Source organism: Marmota flaviventris, chromosome 7 (genome assembly GCF_047511675.1).
Source record: "Marmota flaviventris isolate mMarFla1 chromosome 7, mMarFla1.hap1, whole genome shotgun sequence".
Classification (NCBI taxonomy): Eukaryota; Metazoa; Chordata; class Mammalia; order Rodentia; family Sciuridae; genus Marmota; species Marmota flaviventris.
The window spans coordinates 86543262-86559654 of NC_092504.1; positions in this window are offsets into that span (position 1 = coordinate 86543262).

Here is a 16393-nt window from a genome sequence, read left to right on the forward strand (position 1 = left end):
TTTGCAGGGAAATGGATGGAACTGGAGAGCATGGTGATACTTGACAAGCTCATAAAGGAAGAAAGTAGTTACCTCTTTTCTGTGCTCCAAGATGCCTCCATAGGACATTATACAGGGTCTGTGCTCAATAAAGTCCTGTTAAGGTGAATTGAAGCTGATTTCATAAACTTGAGGTGCTTAAAGAAGATTTTGGATATCTAACAAAAAGAATACTGAAGAAAAGGACAAGCTAACTTCACCATTAATCAAGATTTTAACTAGCTCTTTTAATTCTATGGATATTTCTGTGATATTTTATTTGCTTGCTTACTATTTCAATATGTCTTTGCTTTTGATGTGGTTTATTATTTAAAAATAATTTCAGGTTTCAAATAATTTCTAATTTGTAAAATTTTGTCATTGGAATATAATGTAGGAAAAGTAGTAGAAAGAATTAGACATAACTTTCTGGTGTTCGTATATGAATACATGACCAATGTAACTTCACATCATGTACAACCACAAGAATGGGAAGTTACACTCCACATATGTATAATATGCCAAAATACACTCTACTGTCATGTGTAACTAAAAAGAACAAATAAAAATATGGGTAGATAACATTTTAAATTATATTACTAATAGTGCATCAAATTTTTATTCCTTTTTATCTTGATGTGCAAAAGGGACAAACTTATTTACTTGAGGGGATGAGATGGAGTCTGTCCTTCAGGGCCAGAAAGATATGTCACCATTATGCATCAGAGTAAGAGAGAGGTCTTTTTTGTAGCCTATCCTAGTACTGTGATTGATGGGTCAAAGATGGGTCCCCATTGCCAACCTCCTACCACACGAAGGGTTTGAATTTGCTTTTGCATCGTAGAAAGAATGTGTATGTTTTTACCTCTTTTTCAAGATCGTGGACCTCTAAAAATTAAAACATGTGATACTACTTTAGTACGTAGTAGCACTATTTCATTTAATACAAATTTGTTCTTTCCCTTTTAAAGATTACCAATTAGTCATTGGCAATTGGTTGTTTAAAAATATAAACAATGGGACGTAAACAATAAGTCCCACAGCAGTATGAATGATATTGCTTTCCTCTTGACAACCAACAGATACATCTCAATGCTGACTGGAGAGGAGAGCTAAGGCCAAACCTAGAGAATTGAGTTGAGGTAAAATTGAGCTTGAAAATATAGAGAAGTGAAAGAGATGAATGGGCAACAAAGTCAAAGCTGTAACTTGAGACTTCTGCCTGGGCCTGTGAACCCCCAGGCTGGAGAATCATCACCTAAAGTCTCTTTTTACTAGTACTGTTCCAGATGATTCTGCTTCTTTCACCTTGTGAAATCCAAATGCATTCATTTCCCCTGTAGATCTGCTTTGTATTAGTCTTTGTACATTAACTAATTTTCTGTTTTCTACAGATACGCCCACGTTCTCCAGTGGAATCCAAGAAGTGTATGTGAATGTGTGCAAACTGGAAATTGGTGAAGAATCAGTGGAGTTTTGACAACCTCCTCATGTTCCATAGAAAACTGTTTTGAGTACAATTTTCCACACATGTGTTATCAATTGCTCAGCCCTGATATTGATAAGAAACATACAAAAGGGACAACTAAAAACAGTGTTGCAAAACCACCATCCAATTCAAGTGTGATGATGTCATCACACATCAGGCTCCTAGAGAGCTGTGCAGAATTCTGGGTTGTAGCTAGATAAAAGAGCCCAGTAATATAACAAGAATATAATTAGTTATTTATATTTAATTTTTCACATGCCAACTGATTTATTCTGCTGACTCAAGGATTCAGACTAGACAATTCAAGTATGCTTCCTAAATGCAATGGCCCTCTTCTCTTCTTTTCAGTTAAGCTTTCAAACACCCCAAATCATCAGTAGGAATTATTTAGAGACAAAAAATATGAAGAAGGACTTGGTTGTTTTAATGAACAGAGATAATAATAGGTGCAATCCTCCTGGAGCTACCTATTTTCTGATTTCCCTTTGAGAAATTAAGTAAAAGAAGGACATGATTAAACAAGTAAAACCAGCAGCAGAGGAGACCAAGTATCCCAGAAATGCAGGAATCATAGGTTAAAAATAAGGAGAAAAATTTTCTACCTTATATTGTGAAAATAAAATCCAGACTGAAGGATGAGCTAAATATGAAAAATTCAAAAACTGAAAATATTTAAAAGAAAAATAGATTGATAAATTTATGATATTAATTTAAGAAAGTTTTTTTTAAATAACACAAAGTATATTCACAAAGGGGAAGACTGATAAATTTGATAAATTAAGACTGAAATTTTCCTTTGGGGGAAAAAATCGCAAAGTTAAAAGGCAAACTATAATTGAGTGATGGTGTTTGTTTATGAACCCATATAACCAATAAAAGGGTTACTATCCAAATCACAAATGATCCCTAAGGTAAAAAAAAAAGAAATGTACATAATTTATTTAAAAATGAACATAATGCATTAACAGATCGTTTAAGGAAGAAAAGTTGTAAATGGTTAATAAACATACCAGCTGACCTCAGTAAAGAGAAGACTTGGTGCATGCTAGATTTAGAAGTCTAACAAAATCAAATGTTGTTGAATATACAGGGGAAAACCTAGTTGCATTCTCCCCATTATTACAATAAAATGGCAGAGTCATTCTACACTTATTTGGGAAAGCTGAAGATGTATATCTCTTCAGACTTAGCAATTCTACACTTACATACCTAAGGATAGTTTTACTTTTCAACTGTAAACAAGAAAACATAAGCAAGAATGTTCATAGCAGCCCAGTATAAAATTTAATGGAACTAAATATTCATCAACAGAAAACTGATTTGTAAATAGTGGTATATTTACATAAGTAAATGATTTTTAGCAGTACAAATGAAGTTGAGTCTAGGAATAAAATGGATTAATCTCAAAAATATGATGTTCAATGTCTTAAATGAATTATGATTTTTAAAAAGGTCAGATAATAGTCAATCTATCATTGATATCAATGCAGATAGTCAAATTTTCAGGAAAAAATGCAGAGAATTAACAGCTTTGCTGTAATGACTATCTTCAGGGAAAGGGGATAAAAAGGGAAGATCAAATCTTCTGTAATATTTTATTTATGAAAAATTGGATCAAAACTTAAGTATTTTTAATAATTACATAAATTGTAGGTAAGTGACATTATATATCACACTTTGTATTATTATGTTACCCTATTTTTTCATGGCTAAATACTACACAATAAAAATATTTTAAAATATAATACCTAGGCAAAATGATGTTTCCATAATATGATGTAAAATCATGTGTTATAATGTTCATCAAATTCCATTATAGGATATCTCCCTAGGATACTATCAATTCCACAGGTTTAAAATTGATTCTTATTCAGTCTTTTTCATAGTGTTTGTGAACTTATGGCCCTAATAATAGTTATTGATGACAATTTTATGATGATGATTAAGGAGGAGGTCATAAAATCATAAGTAAAATTAATAGCTTACTGGTCAATGTTACAGTAAAGGGTTTATTAAAGAGAATTGACTCTCCAAATAAAGATTTCCCTCTTTCTTCAGTGCCTATCTTAAGTATGCTATTTAATTATGCTGACTTTCTGATGTTGTGACAGGACTTCATATAAAATCCTGTATTCGATATACACATATAAGTGAGTTAGACAACACATTTAATAGCAATGGTTGTAAATGGATAAGCAAATACTTGAATTGCATTTTATATTTTATTTATATTTTTCCTAAGGTCAGTATTAGTTCAGAAATAATATGAAATGAAGGAGCACTGTAAGAATTTTGTTCTCTGTCTTTATACGTAAATGATATTGAATTGTGGCCATGCGATATGGTCTGAATGTTTGCATCTTCCCAAACTTTGTACTGAAGCCTAAGCACCCATGTGCTGGTGTTAGAAGTTGAGGACCCAGGGAAAATGATTAGTTTGAAAAAAAATGAGTCCTCATGAATGAGATTAGTACCCATATAAAATATCCCCATTCTTCAGGGAGCTCATTCATTCTTTCTATTAGTTGAAGATGAAGCAAGAAGTCATCTCTATGAACCAGCAAATGGGCCCCCACTAGACACTGACTCTGCTGGCACCTTGATCTTGCATTTCCCAGCCTACACATCTGTGGGAAATAAACTTCTATTTATAAGCCAACCAGTTTATGATATTTTGTTACAGCAACTAGAAAGGACTAAGACACCATAATAAACCAGTAATATCATATGATTCTGTTACATTCTGAATTTCAAAGTACCATTTTTCAAATATTTGTGAAACAGCTGTGACAAATGCCTCTAGTTGGCTTTCAATTTTTGTTATGATCAGATAAGCATTTTGTTATGGTTAATCAGCAGCTGGTGTTGAGTTTCTTAATAAAAATAAGAATATTGTCCTTGTTTAGCCAGATTTAAAGCATAAATGTCATCATTCCAAAAACTAAAAATTTTAAAAGATTCTCAACATTCATCAACATTTGGTGTACACACATTGAGAATTTAAGCTGGGTAATGGAGTCCTTGTATAGTTTGAAGTCCACTCACCACAGTTTTTTATGGTCACCATGCATGGTTGCTGTTGGCCTTGAGAGCTTCATGTTCCAATAAGGCTTGAGGATTTAAATCTAAGCATAGATAAGTAGCATTTCTGGGTAGCACAAGTATAAAGTGATTTAGCAATGTTCCCTTAGGCTCTGGTATTCTTAAGTAGAAGAATCATATTTTTAAAAATCATTTTGTTTCTCAAACTGAAATTAATCCTAAAACTGTAAACATGACTTCAAAGTAATGGAACATTTTTAAGTAAAATATTGTAAATATGTAAAATCAGATATAAGAGGAGGGAAGCGGAACACACTCTTCTCAGACAGTGACATAATCTGTCTACATTCTTCTGATTCAAAGAAGCGGGTTTATAAATCACTGGCCCAGAAGTCCTGTTTCTAGTAATGGTAGAAGTATATTTATTAGACTAATTCACCTGCAAATAATAATTATAAACAACCTTTTGAAGGTATCAAAACCAGGTAAAACAGTTCCATTTAGCTCTTAAGAGAAGAAGAAAATATAGTAGATGAGATACAGGATGTACATGGTTTTTCCTGAAGGCACTTCACAATGCACATAGAACAAAGCAGCTAGAACTTAAACAGAACTGAGAGGTGATATTCGCAACTGCAAACACAGCTAGAAACTGAGGAAGAAAATCCTGGAAAAGATGGAGCTATGGAAGATTGAACAGAAAATGTACATGCAAATCCTCCTCATATTCTTGGCTGACTCCTAAATTATTCATGCTTAGGCAGGAATCCAAGAAGTCTAGGAAAATTAACCAAAGTTTTCAGCAACTGCCCACTATAGGAGATAAAGTTTGATGCTGGAATCCTGTCAAGTAAGAGGAGCTAGATAAACAGAGTGGGCTCTGTTGAAAGTTCAGAAGGGCCACACCCTAGAAGACAAGATCCCAGGAATGGGGAATTTCCTTAGGAAAATGATCAGAACCAAAAGGCCCACATTAGAAGAGCAAAAACCAGACATCCAAAGGTTCCAAGCCATGTGCCATTAATTTAACTGACTGTTAGAACAAAATTCACCAAATAAAGAGAACACATTCAAGAACTCTATAATTTATCAACCACAGTGTCCTCCAAATTCTTTTAAAAATCACTAGATATGGTGGGGGGGGACAGAAATACCAATGTGGTTTCCTTGAACTATAGTCAAGAAAAAAATATCAGTTAATAGAACTATGCACACAGACATTACTAATGTTGGGATGGCAGATAAGCACTTAAAATATTTTTGATGAATGTTCTATAAAATATACAGGAAAGAATGAATAACATTTGTTGAAAGATGGGGATTGTAGGATACATGTAAGAAGCATAAGAACCAAATGAAAATTACTAAATTGAATGATGCAAAATATGGAATGAAAATGTCATTGTATGGTATTTATAGTAGATTGAAATAGAAGAACAGAAGAAAGGATCAATAAAATTTGAAGACAGGTTAACAAAAATCATCCAAAGTGAAGAAGTAAGAGCTAAAAAATTATTAAATGATGGTTTCAATGACTAGTGTGATCATAGAAAACCATATTATCCATTTGAGTGAAATTGCTACAAAAGAAAAGATAAAGAGATAAATATTTAAAGCAGGTGAAAAGGACAAATTATATTAAAGGAAACAAAAGTAGAATTACTGCTGATGTCTCACCAAAAACAAAGGAGACCATAAGAAATTGCAAAACATTTAAAATTCAGGAAAAAAAAGAAACCACCAGCATAGGATTATATACCCTGCAAAGACACTATACCCTTCAAAAATACATTTTTGTAAAATGTATGTAAAATTAAAAAAAGTTAAGATTAATGAAAATAGAAGAAAATTACCAGTAGTATACACATATCACAAAATATGCTAAAACATATTCTTGATTCAGAAAATGACACAAATAGAAAATTAAGTGTATTATTTTAGAAAGAAGAATATCACTAGAAATAACAATATCTCTGACTCAATTTTTGCAGAAAAGAAATTCAAAGGTCTATATTACAAAATTACAACAAAATAAAAATAGAGCATATAATCTGTCAGGAAATAAATGATTTTGATAACATAAATAATAGAAGACTATGAAAGGGAATACTGTTGTATAAGTTTCTAATATCATATATAAAGTGTATTATTATATGGTTAACTGTGATAACTTATGGATTTATAATACAATTTATAGAAAAATCATTAAAATGAATTAATTCTTTTGTATGTGTATGGTACTCTAAATTGAAGCAAGGCCCTTACATATGCTAGGCAAGTGTTCTATCACTGAACTACATACATTCAATCATTCTGTTTTTAATTCATCTGCTAGAAATCTAATGAATGGCATATTAAAATATTTGATTAATCAAAAGAGGATAAAAATAAAAACAGAATAAAAGAATCAAGAGGACTAATAGAAAATAAATATTAAAATGGTTTGCATGAAAGATCCTCTAAATTTAAGGACACCAAGAAATAAATAAAGTAAGATAGTGTGAAAACATGTACCATGACAACCATAAATTTATGAAAGAAGATTTTAGCTATATCTATATCAGATGAAAAAGTCTTTAAGAAAGTATGTCTGAATAGGGAAGACCATTTTATAATGATTAAATAATCAATTCTCCAATAAGGTGTAATATCCTAAATATGCTTACACATAATATCAATGCTTCAAACTACATAAAACAAACATTAAAAGAGCAAGAGAAAAAAATAAATCCACAATAATACTTAGTAATTTTAATTTTTCCCACACACTGATATTTGTCAATTTTAGTAATTTTTATTTAATTGATAAATATAAAAGATTTGAATAATTTATGAAACAAACAGTACTAATTGACATTTCTATATTTTATGTTAAAAAAATATAAAAGAATTGTGAATGAAATTTTGTGGCAGTATTAGTCATAATAATTTAAACCCAGACACAAGCCAAAACCTTATCAATAGAATAATGGCCTTGTGCTGCTGGTGGTGGTAGTGTTGATGCTGGTAGTTCATTCAAAGGCAGACTACTTAGCAATAAAAACTAAAACAGCTGGTTGGTTCCACAATTTAGCTATCATGGATTGTGCTGCTATAACATTGATGTGGTTGTGTCACTGTAGTATGCTGATTTTCAGACCTTTGGATAAAGAACTAGGAGTCTGGGTCAAATTATGATTCCATTCCAAGTTTTCTAAGGAATCTCCATACTGCTTTCCAGATTGGTTGCACCAGTTTGCAGTCCCACCAGCAATGTAAGAGTGTGTGTGCCTTTTCCCCCATATCCTCACCAACATTTATTGTTGCTTGGATTCTTAATAACTTCCATTCTGATTTGGGTGAGATGACTGTTTTGTGTGGAAGATATACAAGTATGTATAATTGTTGAAGCTTACTTTACTGAAAGTAAATGGTTTATAATGACATTTTAATTATGTGTGCATAAAAATAAGAAACTTTATTCTTATAATTTTTAAAATATCAGCTATTATGGGTTGAACTATTTTTTTCCAAAAAAGATATGTTGAAGTCCTAACCCTCAGTACCACATAATATGATCCTACTTGGAAATAAAATTAGCTAAATATCATTGTAAATGTAACTGGCTGAATTAAGGGAGTAGGATGGTCCTTTAGTCGAATATTTCTAATGGCCTTATAAGAAGAAGAAAATTTGAACACAGAGAAAGACACACAGGAATCCATGTGAAGAAAAAGGCAGAGACTGGAGTTATTCTGCTAAATGCCAAAGAATTCCTGGGGCCACAAAAAGTTAGAGTAGGTAAGGATGGATTCTCTCCTGGAGGCTGTAGAAGAAACAAGCTCTGCTAATACCTTGGCCTCAGATTTCTTCATTCTGCATTCTGCATTCTGCATTATGTCCTATAAAGTCACAGGACCACACTTTGTGATAGAAGCTTTAGGAAACCAATAAATCCACTAAGAAGGTTCCATTTCTGGAAGGCTCCATTAGTGAATTGCATCAACACATGAGCAAGTTGTAATATGAACATTTCCAAACTCTTTCAGAAAGTATAGGATTGAATAATCCCCAATTCATTTTATGAAAACTTCATTAAAACTAGTACCAATAACTTAAAAAATCTTTACAAGAAGAAAACTATACTTTGTTATTACTCATATACTGCATTCTTATATAAAGACGCAAAAAAATTCTAAAAATTACTAACAAATCAAATCAAGCAATATTTTAAAATAAGAATATGTGATAATCAAATGGAAATTATTTTAAAAAATACAATATTCAACATTCACAAATTAACCAATGCAGTCACAACATTATATAATAAAGGAGAAGAAAATCTTTCCATAAATGGAGAAAAAGCATAAATATATGTAGAAATAAAATTCTTCAATGTGAAAAATGTCAAATATAAAAATCTTACTCCACCTTCTTAACCTGCTTAATATCCTAATCAATGATAAAAGTATTGATCAAGAGGAAAGAAAAGGTATCTATTTTCTTACCACTTTTATTCAACTCTGTTCTAAAGATACTAAACAGGATCATGGGTGAAAAAGCAGTTAAAAGCCAGAAGTATTGGAAAAAGAAGAAGAAATAGTATTTGTATTTCTCATAGTAACATTGATTTTATAGACAATCCTCAAATATCTAGAAAAATATCTAATACAGATTGGAAGGATTCTATGTCAAAATTTGAAAATGTGTTAATATTTCTATATATTAGCAATAAATAATTGAAAAATAAAGTTTTAAAAATTCCTTATACAGAGGCATTATAAATATAAAATACCTAGGGGTATAGTGAATACAAATGTGTGAGTCCTCTACATTAAAACAACAAAGATTTTGGAGATGAAATAAAAACATAAAAATAAATTAGGGAATGTTGCATGCTAAATAATTGGAATAGTCAATAAAGATGCCAACATTTCCCAAAATTTTCTGTCAATTCAATACTGTTTCAACAACATAACAGCAGAATTTTTTCTTAATAAACTGCAATCTGATTCTGATATTTACATGGAAATGTAGAAGTTAACTGTTGTTAACTGTACCACATGTACAGGCACAATTTTGTGAGACAACATATTTTAGAAATCCAGAAGCTTTAAGTTTCTAAAAATTGCCTAGTACAGTAATTCAACAGATTAAATGTGTGTAAAAATTCTACTGAGAAATCTAGATACAATTGTAAGGCTTTTGAAGATCTGCAGTCCAAATCCACATTTTTTTTTTCTGGAATTGGGAATATAATTTTAAATAGTATATGCTTAAAATACCCATATATTATTAACTCTATGTACATTACTTAATAATTTTCTAAAATAATTTAATAAATGTTTCTACTTTATATAGTCATCATTCTTTCAGTTATTTTTCACTAACTGTTGTAAATGTCTGGCTTTGCAAAGGCAATCTTAAAATGAATTAAATTATGTTCCCCTCTAAGCAAGATACATTAAAGTCCTATACCTTAGTACTTCAGGACATGACCTAATTTGGAAATAGGATTGTTGTAGGTATTAATTCATTAAGATGAGGTGATACTAGAGCAAGGCAAACCCCAATTCAATAAGGTTGGTGTCCTAATAAGACAATGGCCTTGTGAAGACAGAGAAACAAGGAGATCATGCTATGAAAACAAGGTCACCAATGTCCTTATGCAGTGGAAAGCTAAGGAACACAGAGATTGCCACCAAAATTCCAGAAGTTGGGAAGATACAAGGAATCTGAATAGGTTTCAGAGAAAATACGACCCTACCAGCACCTCAATTCCAGACTTCCAGACAGCAGAACTGAGACAATATTTTTCTGTTGGTTTTTTTTTTTTTTTTTTTTTTGTCATTCAGTTCATAATACTTTGTTATGGAAGTCCTAGGAAACTACCTGTGCACATGAGTAGATCTTATTATTCTGTGAATAAGGACAGTCCATGATTCCAAAACTTTTTATAGTGTCAGTAATAACAATTACAATGACAATGATGACAGATTTACCAGCTTATTTAATTTTTTCAAGATCGCTGCTTTCCTCACACAAGTATTATAATCTTCATTTTCCAGTCTTAGATAGTCTAGATACGTGCCATCCAATATGGCAGTCATTTGCTACACATCTCTGTTGAGTTCCTTGGATTTGGTCAGTCCACAATGAATAATGTGTCAATGTAAAATACACATTGGATTTTGAAGATAGAATAACAAAAAGTAATGTTTCATTAGTTTTATATTGATTATGTTTTGCTGTATTGGGAAAAATAAAATACTTTATTATAATTAGCTAATGTGACTTCTAGCAATTTTAAAATTATATATGTGGCTGATATATTTCTTTTGTATGATGCTTCTCTACACCAAAGAAGCAAATGTATCATGATAGGGAAGCAAAAAGTTCTCAAATGTAAATGAGGAAACTTTAGCTCAAATGTACAAGATATAGGCATTTGAGCCAATTATGCCACTGTTTCTGGCAGCCTTAGCATCTGAAAAATGCAGTTGCACTATTTAGCTTCTAATGTAGTTTCACTTCCTTAACATTAGTTTTAATATCAGTGTGTTTAAGTATGTTGTCTCTAGATGCGATGTTGCTTTTTATAAGCATCTCATGATATATATTTTACGTATATGTATTTTATGTGTATATATTTTCAAAATCCCATAGGTCTATACATGCTTCTGCCTTCAAGAATCACTTGACATTTTAAAAAGTAACAGAAGCAGACCTTTTATGTTGTGTAACACCTCCAGCAAAGGCAAGAGCAACGTTCTTAATCAAATACATAAGTGTTTCTACAGAAAACTGTGTGCTATATGATATAATTAATGAAAGTAAATGTCCTCTTGTGAGTTGAGGACAGATTTGCTCCCAAATGACATTTTTGCAAACTTAATTTTATTTTATTTGTTTTGTCTAACCATCACAATAGTGGGTGAAGGTATGAGAAGAGATAGTAAACAATTCAATGACAAGTCAGTCAAAATTCCTCCAAAAAATTATTTGACACAGTAGATACTAGATTTGTGTTTTACTTTTCTATTTCTTTTTTTTTTTGAAGTTATAACTTCTGATCATTTTAAAACTTGAAAAAATGTTTCCTACTTTGTTTCTTAGCCTATAAATTATTAGAATAGAGACTTAATTGTTCTTTTGTTTCTTTACATTTTGGGGTGGGGGAGGGGGTGGTTTTGAGGAGAGCTCACTTGGATTAAACAAATGCAAATTCTCTCAATACATAAAGCATTTATACTCCAAATATGGAGATTCCCAGGGTCTTACATTTTCAAAATTTTTCTTTTCATCAGCCACTTTTGCATAGTTTTATCACTTAGAAAAATTTTCAGCTAACATTTCCTTAGCTCTGCATGGTCTTGTGATGGTAATGTTATGAACTTCTGACCATGGAATGGAGGCAGCTATTTGGCAAATCTACTTAGGATCTGTTTTCACAACATGGAACCTATTTCACACCACCTTTCTGTTCAGGTTTGCATTGAAGCTTCCCTCCCCTTGGGCATGAGTAACAGTGTTATGACACTGGCTTCAATAAGCAACTTTTTATGGTGTCTAATCATGTGCAAATGTGTTAAAATTGGTAGTTTTTAGCAAACAGTTATGGAACATATTACCGTGAGGCATTTGTTCATGCCGTGACAATGATTGGCCCTTGGCCACTTAAATGTTTTATTTAATAATGTGGGAATTTCAGTGTGTTTTCCTTTCATTATTTTTAACTTGAAAACAGAAACAGAAAGCCCCTTCTTTAAAGTTAAAACTTCACCGCCTACAGTCTGTCAAAAGCAATATAAGTATCTGGATTTTGGAGAGGGGTTTTTGCAAGATGTTAATTTAATATTCTGGCATATTTCATGCATATTTTTTGTATTTTATATGCTTGAAACTATCTCTACAAGTGACCACCCAGGAATAATAGACTTATTTTCGAGATTTCATTTTGAGAAGCAAAAAGTCTTGTCCAAAAATAGAGCAGATATTGGATTCATATTAATATCTTCCTACCTACCAGAGTGCTTGAAATGATGCATACTAAAGCAAAGAAAAACCTGTTAAGATCAAGCTTTGCTTTTCCACAAACTTCAGTTTTACTTCTGTCTTTCCTTATGATGTCATAAAAATGGTTCTATGTAAGATGTAAGATGTTCTGCAAATGTTCACTAAAATAAATTCTCAAGTAATTGCTGAGGATAATGCTGTTTTGCAAAACTAGAATTTTCACCAAAACGAAATAGTATAATATTCTGCTAGGTGTCCATAGACAGACCACTATATATTTTAATATATGCTGAGATCAGAGAATAAAAATGCTCTTTATTTCCAATGTAGCTCAGTACTGTTATTTAATATCCATAAACACATCTCTCAGCCTGACTTCAAAGACCTTTCATAAGACCAAAGCTCTTATGTAAGTTTAGAATAGCTTCAGTTCTTACTATTAAAAATAAATAATGTCTAAGTATTAAAAGCCAAACTTTCATTTTAACATGCACATTATACTTATTTTCAAATTTGGGGAACTGGTTTTTAAAAAAAGAATTTGTTTTTCAATGTATAGTTTATACACAACATAAATTTGTTGTGATAGTCTGTAAATTAATTTACAGAATTTCAAGCCATCTGTCCAAAAAGAATAAATGGAAGAAACACTTTATGTGGAGGCTATTTAGTTTCAAGACCCGAGTATTTAGAGGTCTTGATTCAATTAGTGTGTGTGTGTGTGTCGGGGGGGTGTATTTAGTGGGAGAAGATGACAAGATTTGTTGTGATTTTTAGCCTGGAGAAGCTGAACACATCCAGAAGTCCATGTGCAGATCAGCTGTTGGTAGCTTGGTAGACATCACTTAACATTCTTGACAATGACCCATTAAGGCCAAGTCCCTGGGACTCTCTAATAATCCCTGTAGGCAGGCTTTGCCTGGAGAACAGAGGAGTCTTTTAGTAAATTATCTATAGGAAACTACCCTAAAGCTGTAATGTCCACATAGAAAACTGATCATTCTAAATTTAGTAGTGCTATCTCTGCTAAATCTAAAATGCAAAATGGAAAATATTATTAAAAACTTAGCAAACACCTTCTGAGGAATAGCTTAAACATTTATGCACATAGTAATTTTTAAATTTAGCATTTATAGTGATTCTTCCACTGATGATTTATTAGAAACATTTTAAACATTTTTGAAAGTGCTCTGCAAACAAAATTCTTAGACTGATGTGCTGATGTTTTTTCAGTATACATTTTATTTAATAAATTATTTCTACTATAAAATAATATGTACTAATTTTAGAAATTCAGAGTATACAAAAAGGCGCAAGGAAGAAAATAAGTTACTCATAATCCTTTCACTCAATTAAGTAACATTTTTATGTTATAAAATGTAACATTTATAAAAATATAAACAAAATCATTTGTATTGTGCACTTCAAAATATGCTGATGTATTATATATATGTATACAACTAGTTCCTGGTTGATAATTTGAATGTGTTCTGACAAAAGCATGTGTTGGACACTTAATCCCTCTTTCTATAGTGTTAGAAGGTAGAAGTTTAAGAGATGATTAAGACCAGAGGGCTCTGACTTCATGAATGAATTAATGCCATTATGGTAGTAGCAGGTTCATTATTTTGGGAGTAGGATCCTCATAAAAGGATTGGTCCCATCCCTCCCTCCCTCTCTCCACCTCTCCTTCTCTTGACTCTTCTTCCATGAAATGACACATAAAGAAAGGATTCACAAGATGTCAGTCCTCAGTCTTGGACTTCCCAGGAAGCAGAAAAATGAGTCAATTTCTGCTTTTTACAATTTATCCATTCTGTGGTGGTTTGTTATAGCAGCACAAAACAGACTAAAAAACTAGTTGTCTTACTGCTTTAGTATTAAGAACAGCACCCATCTATATAGGGAGTATAGCTTTTTTTCCCCCATTAATATCAACCCGTCACCTTTAATGCCCTTAGGAATATGAGGACAAACTGTAAAGCTCACTTCTCCTGACCTTGAGTGGGATAGAAAGAAAAAATGAAGAGGCAAGAGAAATTAGGTGTTAGTATTTTATCCCTATTCCACTTGGACTTTAAGGAGGATGCCATTGAACCATCCACATAGATATGAGGCAATTTTATGAATATTGGAGCTGGTGTCCTCTTCCCTATACCAACATAGGGACAGTTGAAAGCTTCTAGGAAAAATACAAGGTAAGTGACCAGCACCTTGGAATTGACAGAGGGAGGTGAACCTGATATGAGACTTCTGGCTTCACATGATCTTTGGAAAGCTAGCTGGGGTACAGAAGTCCTAGTGAGTTCTTGAAGGAACACAGAGTTGTTAGATTGGGTAGGTGACCAGTAGAGGTAAGAGGTATGAACAAATAGGCCACAATGATCATGCCACAGTAACATGAAGTTGAATGGTTGGTACCAGTATAAAGCCCCCCAGAAGAAGCTGAGTGTTGTCCCTCTTTAACTCTCACTAGAACAAGGGCAAGAAGAGTGAGCTGTGGAAATTATCACAGATCAAAGGATATTTATTATGAGACAATGAGAACTTTGTCCTCAACAGCCCTAAAATCATAAAATCACCCACCCACTCACTAGTCATCCATAATCAGTAGGCATGCACATAGGAGAGAATATAAGAAAATTCCAAGTACCAAATATTTACCCAAAAGATATTAGACCTTTTGGATAGGGACCATTAAATTGGCAAACAAAAATAAAATACTGCTTTTGGCAATTTAATTTTCCTTCTATACCTATGTCCTTCAGCCCAGAAGCATGGGGAATAATAAGAACAACAAATCAGTTATAGAAAATAAAGCTATTTCCCATCTGTATAGCAGAGTATAATATGTAATTCTGTTGCATGTATGGGCACTTCTTAATCATTGCTCTGTGTGTATAATAGAAGCCAATATAACTTATTATTTTTGATTTATAAAATACTACAATCTTTTCATGCCAATACTTTTATGTCTACATTTAATGTATTAAATGTATCACATTTTTTATAGAATGAATCCTTTTTTATAGAATGAATCCTTTCTTATTATACATTTACATTTAATTTATTTCATAAACATAAACACACGTGTTTTAAATCAGCATTTTTCAAAAGCAAAATTAAGTGGTGATTGTCCATAATGTGAGAAAATTAGATGCTTAAAAGCTTCTTCCTTAAAATAATGATTAATATTTTAGCATTGTGGGTATAAATACGAATTTCCACAAAGCCCCCCAATTATATTCTCCTCCAAATGCTTGCCCAGGAATGCCTTAAATGAAAACATCCTGTCTGAAGTTTAGAAAGTAGACCTCTTGGATTCCATCCAGTGTAGACATAGCTTATAGTCTACTTCATCATAATAGCAGGACTATGCTTGCACTAAAGACACTAAAAATGTATTTTAGCAATAAGAAGAATGGGGAGATGAAAGTAAGATGCTAGTCATTATTAGAAAAATTAAAAACTACTAGAAAAAGAGTAGTAGTTTTACATAAAGAGAAAATTGGAGGAGTTGCTATCAGTGTGAGAATAATTAGTACAATTACCAGATCAGGCTTCTAATAGATAAAATAAGGAGGAAATAGATTATTGAAGGAAAGCTTCTATAGTACATAATGTCTATGCTTCACCTTGAAAGAGGAGATATCTTTTGTAGTCTTTTTTCCTTTCCTTTTACTACACTGCATATCAACTGTCCTAATTTACCCTAGAGATAGGCGGTGGCTGCATGAGAAGCTTTGCTTGGATGCAAGCACTTTAATTCTCATTAAAGCAAGTGTAAGTTTGGTTATGGCACATTGCTTTGAAAGCAGTTGGATAGTGAGGGACAATGAGAGAGTGTGT